The following is a 20,356-nucleotide window of genomic DNA, read 5'->3' as shown; positions in this document are numbered from 1 at the left end:
TTGGGTCTGTGTGTTTGCCTCTTCAGCGCCAGCTAAAATGCAGATGGTTTTAGATCCTGCCATAGCCCCCAACACCACTTACCTCTTAGGGACCTTCAAAGCCTATTCAACAAGCAAAACAAACTTCCCACCTCTGCATTTTACAGGCTGGTTACTCCAGACACGATAAATATTTGGCTCCAACAGAAAAGCCTGAGCGTGGAATGACATCCCTAAATAACAAGCGTAACAGTTTTGCTAAGCAGACATGGCATTAGACTCTGATCTCCCTCCTGCTCTTCTGAGCCATCCAGAAAAGCAAGGGGATAACAAAATATTTTGTAACAAAACATCCTGATGGTTGGGTTTGGTTTCCCCCACCCCCACTTCTGATTTTATTCCTGATCAATGGGAGTTTAGTGAGGCTCTAAAGTATCAGCTGGAGGCTTCAAAGAGATCGAAGCCCCCCTGTGCAGGCTGATGTACAAATGCAATAAAATCCTTTTCCCTGCACTGAAGAGGGAGAAGGTAAGAGTAAAGGGGGTTTTACAGCCACTTTCTCACTCCACCTCAAGCTTGGAAATCCTGTTTTAGCCTTAGGAGGTGACTAGACCTGTGCAAAGAGCTGCTGCTGCCCTGCTGAGTGCTGGTCCAAAGGGTGCCAGGGCAGGGGCTGGCTGGTGTGTCAGCAGAGATGCTCTGTGACAAAGTCCTGGAGTGTGAAAACACTCCCGGAGTCTGTCTCTAGCTACCTGAGTAAGCCCAGGCACCAAAATAATGTCGAGGGGGGATAATTGGTGTGCTTGTGTCTTTAGGGACATGCTTTAAGTAGGGAGAGCTGCTCCAGCTTTGTGCATTGTGCTTGGGCTTTCCTAGCACAGCTGTGAGCAGGACTTAATGCCCAGCCCAGAAGGAGCAGGTTGTGTTCAAGGGTTTACTGGTAGAGTGGGGTTAATGTGAGTAAGGCTGAGCTTTACAAGTTACCAGCTAAGCCCTTCTCCTTCACACAATCGCTTTCTCATAACAGCTTGCAAAAGCTTAGCATTAATCATTCCGTTTCCTCCAGATCAAGAAGTGTTGTGCAAGCCATTGGGTCAGCACACAGGGCATGGGATATCAGGATTGGGGCCTGTTTAAATATGAAATCAGCAGCCTCTTCCCATGTAAACATGCTGAGTGCTTTGCAGAACCTGGACCTGGAGCATAAGGGTGTCTGTTGAGCAGAGGATGGAGATCATAGACCTCAAAACAGTACAGAAAAAGAGACCATTTGGGGACAGGCTGCAGTTACCTACCTGTCTGTTCCCTCTTAGGAAGCATCTCCCCAGTGAGAGAGCTCTCATCAGAAAGGAACCTCCTAAAGCAAAACAACGTTGTGAATCCTGGTGGGACTCAAACCTTTGGCTCCAGCGTGTCTAGGGACTGAAAAGCCGATGATTAGATAACTGTAAACCGTCCTTATTTTACAGCTCACGCTGGCTTTGATCAGAATGGGAATGAAGCACACCAGGCTCCTGGGGCAGAGAGGAGAAGTGGTTTTGTGATTAAATGAAGGCTTGGATTATTGCAGCTGAAGCGCCCAACCCTGCTGCAGGGTTTGCTTCTGGTCTTGGGCAAGTCTGTGACTCCTTCAGCGCCTCAGTTTCCCCAGCGCCGTCTCTCTGCTGTGGTGTATCGGTGCAAAGAGTAATTCAAAGGGCATCTTGGGTGCCCCTTGCTCTGAATGGAGTCAGTGGACAGCGGGAGCTTCTAGGGCTCCCATGATTTCATTTAAAGTTGGTGTCTGTAAGGGGTTTGGAGAGCCCATAACCTGCTATCTCTTGTCTGATACCACCCAGGGCCACAGTGGTTTATGTTGCACGTTGTCAGACATCTGTGGATGGAGGGCTGGGGCAGGTCAATGCCCCACAGGAGGTGGGGTGGTCCTTTTGGACCCCAGAGCCTTGGGAGAGGACACCCAAGCCTGCTGCAGGAGGCTGGGTGGGCTGAGCCCTGCTGTGGGTGCCAGGACCTCCTAAAGCCTAATCCTGGCTTTAGTGACCTCGCTCTGTGACCATGTGTCTCAGTTTTCCCATCTGCAAACACTGACCCACCTCTCAGGCATGCCAGGTGGGTTCAGGAGCTGCTGGGCTCCTTACTGGTGAAAGATGATGGTCCTGTGCCTGCAGGTCCCTGCTCCAGCCCTCCTTCCCCAGTGCGGCTGCCCCTTTGTGCAGGCAAAGATGTCAGGCACTGCCACCCTGCTCTTCCACCATTTCTCTTGTGCTGTTTTTCCTTTGGGTCGGGAGTTCAGTGAGAAGGAAAGACCAGAGGAGGTTAGATACTTCTATCCTGCCTGTATTGAGAATAAATTACAGGATTTGCTGTGTCCATGTGTGAGCACCCAGTTTGTTTGCTGGGTGCTGGTCCCAGCTGCTCGCAGCCAGCTCTGAAACACCCCTAACACCTTGTTAAGCACTGAGACATCAGCCCATCGAGGAGCCTGTGCACCCCAGCCAGGACAGGTTAAAAACCAAGCTGCAGCCACCTTGCCTGAAGGAGTTGGGACAGATGGTGTAACCTGTAGTGAAGACATGGGAAACTGAGACTAGGAATAGGGGAGGGAAAGGGAGAAGAAAGGTGTTCAGTGTTTAATTGGGTTTTTTTCTCAATACATAAACCAGTGATCAGAATTTTTCTGCTGCTTGACTCTGAGTTAAAAAATTTCCCCACCTAGAGATTGTTCTGCCCATGATGCCCTTGAAAAAGCCTTGACAGAAAGCGTTAGTCTTGTCCTACAGATGCTTCTACAGCATCAGACAGCCTGGAAATGGGGAAGATGGGACAAGCAGCAGGCAGGAGAAGGAAAAAGAATGGCAGAGAAAAATGGGATTTAACCAAGTCTGATGAAGCTTGTCAGGGTGGGAGTGAAATCCTGAAGTGCTACACATGCAGCCCCAGCCCCATCCGAGCCTCTTTCATCTCTCCTGGTGCTCGTGTCCTTATCGCCAGGGAAGATACTTTTGTTTCCTGCCTTGCTAAATACCCAGAAAGCCCATCTTTGTCTGAAGTGGTCTCCAGTTTGGGCTGCTGTGTTTTGCCTGGTTGCTAAGCTTGTCTCATGCATGGTTAATGCCTGATGAGATCATGGTGCCATTTAGCATTTCATGGATAATTCAGGATTATTCATTAACAAAATCAAGAACAAGCAGGTGTATTCATGGGCTGCCTTCATGGGAAGAAGAAAAACAGCCACCTTGGGAAAAGACATGAATTATTCAGGGGAGACCAAAGTGCTGGTTGAGCTGAGGGAGCTTCAGGGGGTGGGGGAGATGGAAACTTGTTTTCAGAACAGCTGAATCTAAAGCTTTTTATGCCATTAACCCTGCAAATGTGGGGGGTTTGATCAATCTTAGTGAAGATAGCCTCCTGTCCTGTAACAGAGTGCTTGGAAGAAAGATTTAGAGCAAGGCTGTGTGTTTATGTTATGTGGTGGGCTAGTCAATGCGAAAGAGAGAGAGTTGGAAAGCAGCAAGGGGTCTGTTTGTGTCCACAGCATCTCGGTACACATGGAGGTCTTGTCCTTCCTCCTTTGAGAGGAGCTGTGCTGTTTTCTGTCTGATCTGCAGGCAGAAGATGTGGAATTAACCCAAGAAAGCTTTAAAGAGCTCCCTGTTTTGGGGGGTAGATGTTGGTGTCAGCCTACATGGTCATGGTGGTCCCTCTAATTACTGCTTGCAAATAGCCCAGCTGCTCAAATGTTCTTTGGGGGCAGGTTGCATCTCTGTGGAGACAAACTGTCCTTGTAATGTGCTCCAGTGGTCTTGTAAACGTGGCCATGCTCAAGCATTGCTTTCAGGTCACAGAATCATAGAATGGTTTGGGTTGGAAGAGACCTTAAAGATCATCTAGTTCCAACCCACTGTCCAGGCAACTGAAAACCATAATCCTGTGTGTTTCTGGTCTTATTTTTCCTTAACTTTGCATTCAGGCACGTACATAATTTAATGGACATTTTTTAAGCTGTCCTAGCAGGGATTTTTTTCTCCCCAGAAATGCTTTTCAGTTGGATGGGTCTACAGGGAATGGACCAGAAAGGTCCACTTTAAACACCGGAGCGTGTGTCTGCATCTCTCCTGTGCAAGGGAGCACGGGTTGACCTCATCCTCCGCAGCTGCCCAGAGTTATTTGGAGATCACAAGTGCCCAGACTTGAGGTTTATTAAGTCTAGAGGCTGGAGATGCTTAAATTTTGGGTGCTGTTAGGTGGACCCTAGTTGTTTTCACCATTATTCCTTTCTCAGTAGCAGAGACTTCAAAAAACCACTCAAAAATTACACAAATAGTGTGTAAGGACTCACCATTTCCTCTTTTAATTTAGGCAATGGGAAGGTATTTTATCTGTGCGCCTCTATTTTACATCCAGTTTGTGCCGGGGCAGATGCTGAAACAAATGCAAAGTGGAAGATCTTTCCAGTACCTTTTCTTCATAAAGTATGTTTATGTGAACCCAAGGTACACGTGCTTTCATTACACGAAGGTTAACCTTTTTTTTTCTTTGACAAATAGTAAATTCACTAAAAAATGTGCATAAATGACTCACAAATACCAGCCTAATTGGGCAAGTATGTTTTGGCCAGAAAAGGGGGTCATTTTTTTTGATGTAGAAATGTTTTGCTTTGACATTTTTCAAAATAAACCCTTTTGACCCTTCTTTCTGTATAGATTTTCAAAAATTGACCGAACTAAGGGAATAAAATGTTCTACTGAACTAAAAGAAGAAACTGCCAAATTAAAAGAATGAATCAAAGTGAAACAGAATACTGTTTTAAATCAGAGAAAATATTAAGTTGACTCAAAGCAGTTGGTTTGTTTATATTTGGCTTATTTTCTGAACACTCTCCAGAGAGTCAGTTACTTTTGACCCAAACTGCGAGTTTCTCCTGCTTTGTTATATATATATTTTGTTTTTTTCCTTCCCTTATTTTAACCACTGAGGCCACAAACCTATTATGTTCAGCAAAAAGGTCCCTTCAAATTACAGGCGTGAGCTCTGCGTTTGCTTTTTTATTTCTCAAGGGGAAGCTAGTTTGCTCACACCTATAAGTTCTAGCTTCTTTTCTGATCGGGCAAACCCACTTGGAGGACAGTCATGGTTTAAAAAAAAAAGATAATTAAAAAAAAAAAAACTTAAAAAAAAAGATAACTTAAAAAATAAGGTAGCACCCATAAGCAGGAGTTAATTTATTCAAGTGTCAGATATTTCCCAAATATTTGGGGAAGAGCCCGAGATGGGTGGCTGCAGTAAGCAGCCCCTAGCTTTATTTACCTTGCTGCTTGCTCCGGGGCTCTTCTGGAGGTTGGTTGGATAGCTCAGCCCTGAACCCCCTGGGTGTGATTTCGGGTGGGTTTCCTCTAGGCAGCAGCCCACCGAATTAGCGCCCAGGCCCACCCAGCCCCACGCCTGCTTTAAATCACCCGCTCCCCATGTAAGCGGGGGGTGATGTCAGCCCCGTGGCTGCCCGACCACCTTTTCAGCGCAGGGTCCACCCAAATTTCCCCTCTCCGACCTCCACCGCTGCCAATTCCCACACCCCCGGGCTTGGATGCTGAGCGCGAGCCATCACGTATAGCCAGGATGACCAAACCTTAGCCCATCTGCTCTTCCCACACGTGCAAACTTTGCATGAAAACAGTTTAAAAACCAATTTATAAACTTGAGCTAATACTGTCATCTCATTAAACATTGAGCTCTCGTACAAGCCAATCCCAGACCAAACCCCCTCGTGGCATCTGCAGCTTTTTTAGGCTGAGGTTAAAGCGTTTTCCCAGGTGCCTGGTGACTGCGAGGACCCATCTGAAGAGCTTGGCTTGACTTAATTTTCAGGAAGTCTTAAATTCTGCCTTCTGCGAGGTTGCCCAGGTCAGGTATACAAAGCCTGACCTGTGTGAATAAGGGTTTCTGTGGTTTACAGGCAGTTCCTAAAAGCTGAATAATTAAGAAAGTGCTTGTGGCTCAGTCCAAATAATTCTGTTCATTTTTCTCAGCTAGTAAAAAAAAATCTGAAGGGTTTCTTATCGAATCAAGACTTGCTTTGGTCCATAGGGGATTTTTTTTTTCTCCATTTCTGATTCTTTCAACTAAATTTAAAAGGTGAAAATTTAGAAGTGGCAATCTACTTTGAATCAGAAAATCACAGGCGTGAGAGAAACCAAACCTTGTGCCTAGGTCATCCAAAAAAAAGCCAAAGGGACTATTTTTACTCCCTCAAAATTGTTTCCTTTCGGAACAACTTGCAAAGCCAGTGTGAAGTTGTGATGCTTTGTGCTATTTGTGGATCTCTGAAAATGTTTCAGGGAAAAAAACGCGTACAGGTGTACCCAGGATGACCAGTCCAGCCTTCCCCTGCCTTTATTTCTCCTTTTCAGTCTCCAAATAGCAGCGATTTGCCTGCAGAATAGCCGGTGGGTGCAGCAGCCCCCGTGTGTGCTGGTGGAAGGGTGGCTGTGAGCGGCGTTACACCTATTTTTTGGGTGATTTTTCTGGCCTTTCCTGTTTTTATGGCTAGCCTGGCAGGAGAAGAGCATTCTGCTGTGGCTGGGAAGATGAAAACAAGGGAAACTCTTACTGGTGACTCGAAGCATCCAAAAAAAATTTGAGTAGGGATTTGGAGCTGGAGATGTGTTTAGTAACGGGTGTCTCAATAGTGCCGTTCATCTGGGGAGCCCGAAGCCCTTTGGAGGGGAAGGCTCCTCATTTCCCAGTGGGGAAGCAGAGGTGACACAGCTGAGGAGCAGCCCCTGGCCTCACCCCCTGCTTTATCTCTGTCCTCTCCACTCTGCTGCTGGAGCTGCTGGATGTGGGTAAATTGGGCCAGATCTTGCTTTGGTCTAAAGCATCCAAGCTCTGCTGAGGCATAATAATGCTTCTAAAAGCTGTTATATACCAATATATTGTTGTTATATACCAATAACAGGGAAGATTATTAATTGTAATTGCTCAAATAAGGCAGGACTGTGACTTTTAGGAAGGAGAAAGGGTGTTGGGGAAGGAGGCAGCGAGCACAAGCAAGAAAATAAGCAGAAGACTCATGGCTTTGTGTTGCAGAATGGAAAAACAGAAGGACCATTAGGAAAGTGCTTCCCTCCCCTGTACCTGTTTTCCTTTGGGTGCTGTTAGCTCTCCCAGGGATTTAGTGCCAAGGTGGCTGCAGAAACCTCAGCAGATCCTGCTGAGGGTGCAGGATTTGGAGCCTTGGGTGGCTGTGGGTCTGTGAGGTGTCCAGGGTTGGGACAGAAGTAGAGCAACACAAGCTCAAATCTGGACTGACTCTGTGAACAACAGAAGGTATTAGGCCTCTCCAGACCTGCCTTGTTGGATTTTAAGCTCCTGATGGCAGTGTGGTAGCAAAGCGAAGACTTGAACATGGTCTCCATAGGACAACAGAGACTCAAGAATACTGAATTATTATTTGCACAAAGTGGAAAAGCTCCAAGAGCCAGCTGGAGAGAGATCTTGCACAGAGCAGCCTCCACGTCAGGTTATCTGCCTCGAGTGTGCAAGGCAAAATCATCTGAGTATTCAGATCCTTGGCTGGAGTCAGGTGGCAGGGAGAGCTGAAGCAGGTATTTCCCACCCAACCTCCTGAGCTGGTGTTGATAAATGCTCGGGACTGGATTAGAGTGGTGAAATGTCTTGAGTGAGCTGGGGGATCTTCCTCTGGATCCACTGGCTTCTGCAGCGAAACTAAAGCTGCACCTGGCAGGAATGAAGGAATTTGTCTGGACTGAGTATGCACTAATCTGGAGATGGAAACAATTTGCTGCTGAAGCAGAGGGAGGGGGAAGACAAGATGAGAGGGATCCTAGGGAGAAGGAAAAAATTCTTTTCAAATAGAAGTTTTCTGTTAGAAATGTCCAACCTGGATGTTTTTCTTCTTGCAAGGTTCTGGCATATTCTTTTCAAAGGAAGCCTGAAACCTTTTAAATAGAAATATCAAAGGAAACATTTTTTTCTTTCACTGACACTTCTCACAAAACCAAAATATAGTTCTTGACAGACGAAGAAGTGACCCAGATCCTCGATCCAAACGCAAAGGGGTGTTTAGGAGAGCTTACCCAACATATCAAAGAGCTCTAGGCCAGGCCTTTCTTTTCCACTTTCACCGCAGCTGCTGCCATTCCTGTCAAGAAACGTGAAAATAGGGTAGGGAAAATGCCTCCTTGTGCGTGTTTTTGGTGCTAAAGCCTTGGAAGAGCTGTTCTACATCCCTTGACCTGAGTGTATTTGCTAGCTGGAATGGCAGGGCTCACGATGGTCAAGATTTTGGCCATGACAAGGCAAGACTAAGCAGGATGGGGAGGGACAAGTGAAGTGACACCAATATGTCCTAGTGCTGCCAAATTGCTGAGGAGGCGGGGGGGGATGTCTTGTAGGAACACCACGTAGGAGAGGGAGATGGAGGAGACCCATCCAGGCTGCCATGTGCTGTCCTCACGTATTGCTGGAGATTGGAAACACATGCAGGGCAGACAAAGAAATGGGCAGCAACGTGAACATTTGTTCATCTTTCATGAAAATTCATGAAAATACTGTGCTCTTGGGCAATTTTTTTCCTCTTGGACCTTGGTGCCCCTCATCATTTGTCAGAGGGATGCTGTGACTTGTAAATAGCTGGAGCAGAGGCGCTCCAAATGCACCTGAAACCATAACTCAGAGGGTTTACAGCCAATACTGAGTGCAACAGAAATACAAAGCCCAGCATTCAGAACTGGTGGTTCCTCCTGGGAGTGCTGCAAGCATCTCCCTCACGTTTTAGCTCCCCATCTGTAAATGGGGAAGGCTGAGGTGTACATTTGTGCTCCTTGGTATGTGAATGTGTACACCCATAGCACCTAGCAGCCTGCAAACCCCCTCCCAGCATGCCTGTAGAGAAACTATTATCTGCTTGGGTTTTTTTTTTCCTCCTCACAAGGACGAGGTTAGAAAGACCAGAAGATGGTTCTCCTTTTTAGTGAGGGGGAAAAGCCACTGTCAGGAATTTGTGTGAAGTCTTTTTTGCTGTAATTTACCTACCCTTGTGCCTGATGTCTTTACCAAGTGTTTAAAGGGAAGCTGGGCTTGCTGAGCACTTTTTCCAGGAGTAGGAATCTCCTTTATGTGTGTAGATATATGTATGCATGCACATGTATGGATATATATAGTTTTTATAGCATTGAGTGTAGTGCAGGACGTCAAACTCCATGTCATTTCTTTCCCCTCTTAATGATATATCTCTGGAGTCCCCATTGCTTTGAGCTATTCCAAAAATGTAGCTGATGTCTGTGCTCTGGATGGATGGAAAGCTTCTCCTGTCAATGGCCTTTCCAGCTCCTCGGTAGCGGCTGTAACGTTACGGTAGCTATTAGCAGCTCATATCAAAGAGGGGGGGCCCTGTAGCACTGGGACCATCTAAGCAAAGACCCAATCCTTGTTACCTGCAAGCATCCACGTGAAATTATTCTTGCAAGAGAGGAGGAGATGGTTGGTGGTGTTCCCTAAATCCCCACCAGTCCGTGCACAAAGCCTTGCAGCGATACGTGCGAATCATTCCTGGGACATGATTCCAAATTGCTTAAGAAACTAAGCCCTAAATCCCGTTAGGATTAAAGGCTCTTTGGCACTTGGGAAAATGTTAACCTCCGGGAGCCAAAAAGAGCCACGATTTTAGGCTTCGGATCATCGCAGCCAAACCCCGTCTGCTCTGTGCTGCGAAGGGCGTTGCAGTGCTCGGTCTGCCTGCTCCATTTGTCTGTGTCTAACGCTGTATCTCTCAAGCAATGAGATCCGTTACGTGGGAATTAGCCTCCCAAGAGGAGTTCTGGTGCCAGAAAACAAATGTTTTTGGCTTTTCCCTGGTCATTTTTTCAGCAAAGGTCTGAAAAACTTGAAGGAAGCGGGGGGGAATAAAATGTTAATCAAACTTTGCCATGGGAAGAAGACATAATTTCCCGAGCAGGCTGGAGATGTTGGATGGATCCAGATGTGCTCTTAGTCCTTCCCAGTTTTCCAAGGTGTTCAGGACCAGAATAATAGCCAGGTCACTGACTATAGATGGGACACTATTTCAGTGCAAAATCAGATTCCCGCAGCTGCTTTGAGTACTCAGACTTTGGTTTGGGACAGTGGGTGCAGCTCACACTCCCAAGGGAGCCCCTTGGACATCATCCCCCTGATGTCACCTCGATGGAAGGACCAGGAGATGTGCCTACCCAGGATACACTGAGACGTGACCAGCAGTCCAGAGAGCCCCTTTTCCCAGCCCCACCAAGCTCTGACGGTAACAAGGAGGTTGCTTTTATCTCTGCTGGCATTAGCGCCGCTATAAACTTGATAACGCTGGAGTTCCCATAAAAATTCAAGAGGTGGGACTCCCATGAAACGGACACTTCCCAGTGTTGGTGCTGCATATGGAAATAGTGCAGAGGGTTTTTTGTAGCTGCCACAACTGCAATTTGAAGAGAGAAAGAGAGGTATTCCAAGTATTTTGTCTTTAAAAGGAAATAGTGAATAACTTATGGATAAGACATTAACCCAGGCCTCGACCACTCGTGGTGGTTAAAGAGCCCTCGGCACTATTTGCGAGAAGGGAGGTGTGGGGGGGTGTTAGTCTTGGACTCCTGCCTAAATTCCAGTTTAAGGAAATGCATCTCAACTACCTAAAATTCCACCTGCATTTTAACATGGTACTGGGTCTGTATTCCCAAGTATCGATCCGCAGGTTTGAGTAGTACCTCTGCCCTTCATCAGTGCTGCTGGTGAGAAAATAGCTACTGATTTAGCGATGCGGCTGGGAATCTGGTGTTCATCCCCTTTAGGGGAAGCAAACCCCTCGCTTTTGGGCTAGGGTTTGGATCTCAAGGCTTTATCTTGAAAGGGAAAAGGCTTGTTCAGAGGTGGAACAGGTCTTGTGGTGGAAACTCGGAATGGTTAGTGATCAGAAATACAGGAAAAAAGGGACAAGCAGGGCTGGGGGGATCATCTCTTTGGCTGTGCCCTGAGCTGGTTTCTAAGATGTGCAGCCCCTGGATCAGACATCACCCTCATCTCTGTTAGAGACTGGCCTCGCAGCCAGCACTTCAATAGTGTTTAATTACCCTTCCAGAGAAGCTGTTATCGATAACCACTGCGATGCCAGCTCATCAGTTTAACGGGGTAAACCTCCCTCTCCTCCTGCAGCGCGGTCCTGCGTGGCGAAGCTGCTGCTGCATTCCAGCCCCAAGGTGGCCGTAGAAAAAATTATCCTTGTAAAACAAGTTAAAAAGAATCCTTCTGGATGAAAGGTGGGGATATTTGAAGACAGTTATTTTATTTTTCTTTGGCTTTAACGATAACACGCTACCAGCATGTGAAAGGGCATCGTTTTTCTTCTCTGAGAGTTATTTATTATCTTAATCCTGCTCCACCCTACACGTTACAGCTTATAAGGCTTTTCAGTGAAACTGTTACTGCTTTAAAAAGCAGATCAAATCACATCTTCCCACCCTTTGTAACTTCATCTTCTCTGCACCCCAGCACCTTTTAATGGCAGAAATCAGTTTACCTTTACAGCCATCTCCACAAATACAGCTCAGGTTCCTGAGCATGCAGGGAACTGCACACGTTGTATTTGGATATAAATATTTTTTTCACACTTTGCCAAAGCATATTTCGCCTTGTCTTTATGAGTAATGAGGTGCTGTCCTCCGCTATCCCAGTTTTGCATTTCAAAGTCACCCCCAAAGGCAGTTTTCCCCGAACGTCTCAGCAGCGGTGGGGGGGTGATGATACCATCCTGGTTTTGCAGATGACAATCTCGATGTGAGATGAGGTTATTTCATATCAGCTGGTGCAGTGATGGAGCAGACAGGCTTCTGGTTATGCCCTGGCACAGAGAGCAGTGGGTTTTAACAGGCACATCCTTTGTTTGGTGGGGCAAATGTCAGGAGAGGAACTTTATTAAGTATTATGATGATGGGGCTGGAAGCAAGGAGTGATTTCTTGGCTTTGCTGAGACCTGTGGCGAAGCCTGCACTCCTTTTGAAGGAGCCAGAATTTCACTTTAAGCTTTTCACAGCATCCTGGGTGTAGGACTTAGTGGCTGAGCCAAAGGAATGGCTCCCCAAGAGCCTCCAGCCTCGAGTCATGCTGTAGTAGGGTAGTGAAAGGGGTTTTGTTCTTCTTGCTCTGTTGTGACAACAGCCCCTGAATCTATGTCCCTGGCCAGTCCATCCTACTTCTCATTTGCAGTAGGAAGAAGGTGTTTCCCGTCCTCCTGATACCCCTGCAGAAGGATATCTCTGGGGTATGAACTCATGAACTGTTTCGCAGCTGGGGCATCACCAGGTAGCAAGCACTGCCTGCCCAGGCTTTCCCAAAAACCCGCAATCGCCGAGTTACACCAGTCCAAGTGCTGTATGGCTGGGCAGAAAAGGACTGTGGACCCAGCCCTGGTTGGGTAGACTTGGGGAAGGGTGCTGAGAATGGCTGGAGGGAAGCCAGTTGTATCCATGACGCGCACAAGTGTCCCTCTTCACTCAGCTGTTTTCCTTGTTTTGGAGCCCTCTTCTTATTTGTAATAAGTTGTTCATGTTTTAATGAATCAGGCACATGGGGCAGGATTCCTGCCGGTCGAAGGGACCGCTGAAGCGATTGACTCCAGATGGGAAACGTCTCAGTAAGGAGCACTCAGATAGCCACAGTCCACAACAAAGCTCACGGGGAAGCAGAGACTGGTGCCGAGGTGGAGTGGGGGGGAATTGGTCTTTTCATCGTGTCCTTTTGCAGCCAAGACATCATGGGGAGTTCATGAGACCCAGTGTTCTAATTGCTTGCAGGTTGGGCAGGTCCTTAGGGTATGGGGTTGGAGAGGAAAACATGCTGATAACGCAGATGAAACTTGCAGTGTCAGGATTAATTTGGCACAAAGCTAAGGGGGAATAACCTGCGACAACCTCCCCCTCGCCAGGGGAGGTTCAGGTTGGACATTAGGAAGAATTTCTTTTCAGAAAGGGTTATTAGACATTGGAATGGGCTGCCCAGGGAGGTGGTGGAGTCACCATCTCTGGAGGTGTTTAAGAAAAGCCTGGACATGGCACTTAGTGCCATGGTCTAGTTGCCATGGTGGTGTCAGGGCAATGGTTGGACTTGATGATCCCAGAGGGCTCTTCCAACCTGGTTGACTCTGTGATTCTGTGGGTACTGCACCAAAGAGGGCTTGCACAGGGAGATGGGGATGGTGGCGATGGGAGATCTATACTCACTTCACTATGTTATTGCAGGACAGCCTTGTCCCAGCTGGCCACGCTGCCCTTTGAGGGGACCGTGGGCTGCAAAGGACGGTGCTGTGCAGAGCAGCGGGGACTCAGAGCAAGATTTAAGATGGTATGGGACACCTTACAGCCTAGATACTCTGCTTTGAACTACTGTACTTGATGCCTGCTTATTTCTCATGCCCTGAACTGCAGGAACTTTTCAAAGACCAAGTGTGGTACAGATGGGGCACCAGTGGATGGTGTATGTGCAATAGCTCAGCTGACCAGAGTCTGTTGGGTCCAGGCTAGACTGAAACCGTCCTTACCTCTAAACTGGGGTTCACACGTGAACCCGGGCTCTTGGGAGATGGAGGAATAGGCCGGTTTGTGTGTGCAAGAGACAAAAACACCTTTGGGTAACGTGTGTTTTGGTGAGTCCGTGTGTCTTGAGCATCCTCCCTTTGGGTTGAGAGAACAGGTACCTCTGGGGACATGCCCGTGAGAAGCTGATGATTTATGTTCACATGGGAGCGGGAGGTGGCACATTTAGGAGCACGCTGGAGTATGTGTCTCGTACAAGCTGACGTTGCTTTAAGACTAGAATGGGTTTACATTTTCCACCTTCCAGGCAATCGCTGAGGAAAGAGATTGTCTCATTTTTTCATGTACATATATCTCGTCTCCGAGTTGCCGAGGTAACACTGTATATGTTTGCAGGCTGGAAGGATCTGGGGATGGAAAATGAAGCCAGGGAGTGGACTGAGGAGAGAAGTCCAGCAGGAATTTTCCTCTGGTCTTCTGCGGCCGATTGGTTAGCACTAATTTAAGCTGGTCTCCCGGGATTAGTCATCAAATCTGAGATTTCCATTTTTATTATTTTAAATCAACCGCAGTTGCTCTTGGGAGGCCGTTTTTCATGTTATAAATTAGCCTCGCAGCGATTTAGCCGGTGGGGGCTGTAGGATGGGAGCCAGCAGGCAGGGTAATACCATAGAAACACAAACAAGGTACAACATCGTGCTTTACCGGCTGGTGGAGAGCCGAGCCCCCGGGGAGCAGCGGCTCCGCGGCCATGCAGCCCGCTGCTTCGAGCTTGACAGGAGGCACCAGGTACCTGGATTTTCTCCGTGGCCACTCAGTGCATGATCGTGGCTTGTGCGTTTCTCTAGGGCTTGGGTTTTGTAGGATGCCCTGGGCACAGGGAGAAGCCACTGCAAGGATGCACCAGGACCAATGTTGCCCGCAGCTCCTCTGTGCTGAGGAAGCTCCTGGTTGCAGTCAATTGTCCTGGGGCAATGGTAAAGGTTTTTATAAGTTTTTTTCTCTCCCAGATTTGGCATCATCGGTTCCCACAAGCACCAGCTCCTCTGGGATCTTGCTGCCTCTGTGCCGTGGCCTCGAGTTTGCTCTCAGCAGCATGCAAGCACACGCAAATAGATGGACACTGCCCCAAAATTGCAGCATCCCTCGGGCAGGGGAAGGGGGTGAGTGCTGGGGGAGATGGAAGTGGTTTTGTGGATGCCCTAAAGAGTTGAAGAAGAGCATTACCAAGAGTAAGGAGTATCTGTAAGCATTATCCCACTGCTAAAATGAGAGATTTGTCTGCTCTGGAGAGGTTTTGGGGAGTAGCATCTTTTAAAATCAGTAAGAACTTAAGGCTTATTTATTATTAAGGCATCTTGCAGGCTGTATTGCCCTGGCAGTAGCAGAGCTGGAGCCTGGGCATGCCATAACCACGCAGGCACCTCCCAGCCATCCTTCCCACCACCGTTTCCCCAAACCCATCCGGTCCCTTGCCCCTCCACGGGCTGCCTGCATGATGAAAAACCCCCTTCAGCTCTCCAAAGCATTTTGGGGGTTTCCTCAAGCAGAAATGACCTTCTCTCTACCTCTTCACCCCGCACCCTTGCCTATAAAAAGGCAGTTTGTGCTAAAACTTCAAAACGCTCGGCGAAAGGTTGGTATTTCAGCCGGGCGGCTTCCCCCAGTTTTTCTGATCTCGAGCAAATAAATAAGGCAAGAACTTCACAAGGACAAGGAAAGGGGTGGAGGTGATGGTGTTGGAAAGCTGGCATCCCCCACCTCTGCTGACTGAGGTTCAGAGGGGCCATGTGGTGCATGTATTTCTAATCTCATTATTTTATTTCAACTGGATTTGGGGTTTTTTTTTCATTCATTCTTTTTGTCAGTCACTTGGGAGCAGACTTACAAATAGACAAACTATCCGACGTGCCAGGAATTGGTGTTTAAAAATAAGATTTGATAAGAAGTGTGTGGAGGGAGTTGCTGATGCTGAAGTCACTGCAGGGTATTTCTCCAACCTCCCCCTGTCCCCTCTCCAGTCTCCGAGCCCTTCCATGCAGGTAGCACGTTGCTTTGGGGCAGTTGTGTGGGGACACAGAGGGGTGACATCCACCCGTACCTGGGGAGAGCTGGCTTAGCTGGGCGCTGTGTGTCTTGGGGCAGCATGTGGAGGGTGGATACAGCCGGAGTGTTTTCAGCTGTTGGGAAAAAGGCTGTAAAATCCGATTCCCACCATAAGCAGCCCTCTGGGTTGGGAGTACATCGAATTGGGTATTTTGCCTCTGGCAGCAACCAAAACCTGGTGAGCCAGAGGATGGTAAAGCCCTCGACTAATCCCTTTAATTGTTCAATACCACAGCCAGCAAGGAAATGTTTTCTCATCCCGTTAATCTCTGCTGTGAAAGAAAAGCTTGTGTAACTCTACCCATAGCCAGCAAACCCCCTGTTATTCCCATAGTCTAAATACGTGGCTTTTCTCTAGCCATCGCCCTGCGCCGAGCCTGCAACGGCACCTTCAGCAGGCGAACGGGAGAGGAGGGAAGATGCTGGCTGCAGCCTTTAAACCCCCAAAAAATAAAAACCAATGAGGTGAAGCACGAGGTCCAGCTCGGCGAGAGATGGGAGCGGGATGACGGTGGGCGCACGGCGAAGGGGCTGCACCTCGATGCGGGGGATGCCACAGGGAGCTGCCTGGCTCCCTGCCGGCGTCTTTAGCCCCTCTGGTTTCCTGAGCACCACACTTCATACAAAGGGGACGAGAGGAAAAGCTCGGAGGGAGGGAGAGAGAGTGTTTCTGGTATTGAGCAGCAGTGCGGTGCTATTTCTCTCGGCAGCTGACAGTGTAAATGCATTTCCTGGCAGGCAGCTCGCTCTGTATTAAAATTCTTGATGAAGATTATTAAAGTGTGTTTATGAAAAGCCTGTGAGTGCTTCTTGGACTCCAACCTGCCTTTTCAAAATGAGATGTTTGGGTGCGGGCTGAGCGCTCGTGGGTTATTAAAACCAGCCTGTTCAAACCCACCCCCTTCATTGGCAAAATGTGAGATCTGGAGCGATCGAGAGGTCCCAGCCTCCTCTAGCCAGGGACTGGTGTGGGGTGACCATGCCCCAAAACCTTGCTGCAACTATATTTGAGTGTGTTGCATGAGTTAAGGACGCGCCTCGGGCAGCAGCCTTGGCCTGGGGCCTGATTCCCTTTTCTATACGCTCTTCCCTTTCTAGCCTGAGGTAGGACTTTTAATGTGGGAGACCAGGTTGTGTATCTAAATATATGTCCTTAAAAAAAAAATAAGTTTCCAAGAACAATGGTGGAAGCAGCCCAAAAATGTGCTGAGAAGGACGAATGCGTTAGGATCGGAGTCCAAGCAAAATATCAGAAGGGTGAATCAGAAAGAAGGAAAGGAAGGAGGAAAAAAAAAATAGAAATGCAAGGAGTTTTTAAAAAGCTATTTTTTCTTTTTAATGTTAATGGCAGCTTTTCAGTTTGAGCTTTGAGTGCTGGAGAAATGTGTCAACTGCTCCTGCCCCCAGCCCTAACTCTGGGGGGACGCAAGCGCATTGTTGCGGTGACACGTTCAAGCTGGTTTCAATCCAAGGCCATTGCCAAGATGTCTTAGCTATTATTGTTATTAATTGGGCTCATTAATTTATGTTCTGTGCTTTCTTACAGCTTCCCCATCCCTATGCAGTGTGATTCCCTAGTGATGTTTGATTAGTGGGGGCTAATTAGCCACCGCACCCGTGGTTTAGACCCCTGTGCCTCTAGTTTCAGCCCCAGCTTTCAGTACGTGGGTGATGCTGAAGTTGTAAGTAGCGTTTTCTGGAGCAGGGACAGCCCCGTGTCCTCTGGAAATGGCATCTGCATCACCCTGGTTTTAGGCTGGTTTGTTATAACAGTGGTGATAGTGTCTGGCAGTTGCTGCACTCTCGAGCATCGCCGTACGCATCCTGGCAGATCGCTCCCCTCTAATTCAGTAGCGTGCTTTGGGCAGGCTAAACCCAAGTGCTTTTCTGCCTTTCCTCTCTGTCTCCCTCCTTTATTTGTTGTTTGATCTGTCCCTTCGCTCTCTCTGAGCTAATTGCAGCTCAGACCCCCTTCCTCTCTCATCCAACCTTAGCTGGAGGTTCCAGCTAAGAGCGGAGTGATTGCAGAGGGTGGATGGAGAGGCCATAAAAAAAGAAAATCATAAAGTCTTGGTTTGATTGCATGGAAAGGGAAGGAAATCTGTTCTCCAGGCCAATCAGGATGGCGTGGTGGGAGGAGAAAGGGGGGAGATCAAGCCCAAATTCATACTTACCCTTGGTGACTGCAACATCCGTCAGGGCTAAAGACAATCTGTGTCTCATTAATCATCTGCTATAAACAGAGGGAGACGCGCTGGAACAGAGCGGTGTCACTGGATGAATGGCTTGGAGTTGGAAAATAAACATTTCAAACTCTGCCCCGGCGTTTATTTTTGCTAAATGCCTTCGCTGCGCCTGGGCGTTTCGCTAGCAGCGGGGTACGGCTGCCCCAAACCCATCCCCAGGAGCTCGTGATGCTGGGCGAGAAACCCACCAAACACCAGTGCAAGGAACATGTTGGAGCAGCCGCAGTAGCAGTCTGTCCTGGGTGCTTTCGTGCTCCAAGCTAAAGGGTTTCTCCCACCCTGGGGAGGTTTCTCTCTTGGCAGCGGGTTTTTTAGCAGGTGGGAAATGCACCAGCGAGGCAGCGCGGTTGGGCTTACGGGTGGGATCCAGGGAGGTGGCACTTGCAGGTATAATCGCTGTCTCTCCATGCTCACGCGCCACTGGATTTCCACAAACAGCAGCTGTTTTTTCTTCAAACCTCTTATGCCTTTTGGTTTTTTCCCCCTCTCTCTTCTACCCTACAAAAAAACCCACCAGGTGCAGTCTGGAATCTGTGCTCACCCAAATACACCTCTAATTCTGATTTATTAACATGATTATTGTGTAGATGATTAGAAACGTATTCTGGGAGATTTAGGGGCCTCGTAACAGACACGTAGCCATTACAAAGCTGTTAATCCTTTATAAATATGGTTTTAATCATGCCAGTATCTGACATACCATAACTGTCCTATTAAACGTAACGTATAGCCTCGTTACAAAGAATTGCAACCTATTTCTTTTTTTTCTCTACAGCCTCATTAACTTCTGCTGCTCAGGAGATATTAGCAAAACCACAAGTGGATGGCTCAGCCCACATATCCAACCCTTGCACGTCCCACGACGATCCCAGCTGGTGCTTGCGCTTTCAGGACGAGGACCTTCACCAGGAGAAGGGCTCGCTGAGACCCGAGCGGGTGAGTGGCTTTTGCTTTGTCCGTGAACTTGTTACCTGCTTATTTATGTGCCTTCTAACTTGTCGTGCTATCCTTCTCACCAGCCGTTCCTGAGGATGGGCTGGTTACAGGAGAAGACATGGAAAAAAATTCCACTAAATGAAATTATTTTAGCTGGAAAAATAAACCCTTGCCACAGCTTGAAGCAAATGCCTGCCTGGTGCCTCCCCTGCTTAGCGTGAGGTGCTGCCATGCAGCCGGAGGACTCGCTCCTGTCCAAGCCAAGGAGAGGCAGATGTGTGAGACCCGCCTCGCTCACCCGCTGTCCCCCAGCGTGCCGCTCGTGCCCAGGTGTCCCTGGGAGCTGAATAACCAAGGCTTCCCGGGGAAGGGGCAGCAGCCCTTTGGAGTGCCAGCACCCTGGCGTGAAGCCATCGCTCTGGTACCGCTGGGTACGGGCCAAGGGCTGGGGCAGCCCTGTCTGACCCCCTTTTGTCTCTGGCTCTCCAGACTAAAATGCCTTTTGTCCCCGACACCACGCTGCCCCGCTACCCCCGGCCCCCTTGGCCCAGAGGGAGCCGTCGGGGCAGGACAAGGGGCTATTCTTTGTGGAGAACAGCGGGGGATCTCATAACGGGGCAGCTGGCCCTCGGCCATTGCCCACCACCGCCCTCCACACCTAGGTCACGTCTGGGCACTGGCATTTATTGGGGCCGGGCTGCGTCGGGCACCACGAGCGAATTGCGCTCAGAGGGAGGATGGGGAGATGGTCTGTGGGGGTGTCCTGCCCTCAGTGCTTGAGCACAACTCGTGTCAGATATAGAATTTTTAACGTGGTTTCCTAAAACTGGTTCATTTGCACTTTTCTCTGGGGGGACAGGGCCTGGGTGCTCTGGGCTGGTGACTTGTTGCTGAGAGTGCAAATGAAACATCCCGCTGGACCCTTCTCCAGCAGCGCTGCCAGCCCAGAAGCAGCCAGAGCAGCGAGGGTTACGGGACGGAGTGATTTCCTGTTCCCTTTGCAGCATCCCCCTCACACCCCACCACACCTCGGTGACGGCTGGGAACCCCGCAGCCCCACATGCTGGCGCTTGGAGCGGGCGCTGTTTGCTTTGGAAGGAGGCAGGCTTTGTCTGCGGAGCCGCCGGCCAGTTTTCCACAGCCCACCTTATAAACCTTCCCAGCCTCATCCAGCAGCTACCTGGGCTGCCGGCACGGCCAAATATTTCCATCACCAGGTGCTGTTTCCGTGCCGGACCTCCCCGTGGTGGCAGATGTCGGCGCGTGGGTGGGATGCTTACAGGGCTGGAGAGATCTGCCACCCCCATCCCTTCTCCCCGTGATCCCATCCGACGTGGCTGTTCCCACCCCAGCCCTGGCTCTTCCTTCCCGTGAGATATTTCCCCGTGTTGCTTCGTGGTTTTCTTGGGAGCCTTTTTCCTTCATCTCTTAGAAACTCTTCTCCCTGTCCCAGCAGCTGTTGAGCAGGGATGGGGCAGGGCCAAGTCGCCCCATGGACCTCTCCCCCAGCCCTCAGCA

General features: G+C 48.8%; 1 protein-coding gene across 6 annotated transcripts in view; it reads left to right on the top strand.

The window, feature by feature from the left end:
* SNX19 (sorting nexin 19) overlaps positions 1-20,356 on the top strand; it is a 119,145-nt gene that overhangs the window by 81,524 nt on the left and 17,265 nt on the right. For 5 of the 6 annotated variants that reach the window (XR_011049746.1, XR_011049743.1, XR_011049745.1 and 2 more), the window contains one exon: positions 18,678-18,838. The gene's annotated coding sequence lies outside the window, so the exon portion shown is untranslated. Of the gene's footprint in view, positions 1-14,560; positions 14,611-18,677; positions 18,839-20,356 lie in introns of those variants that run through there. The other variant, XR_011049749.1, reaches the window with a different exon arrangement.

This window comes from Nyctibius grandis, chromosome 25, assembly GCF_013368605.1.
Source record: "Nyctibius grandis isolate bNycGra1 chromosome 25, bNycGra1.pri, whole genome shotgun sequence".
NCBI lineage: Eukaryota > Metazoa > Chordata > Aves > Nyctibiiformes > Nyctibiidae > Nyctibius > Nyctibius grandis.
This window is presented reverse-complemented; position numbering and strand designations above follow the sequence as displayed.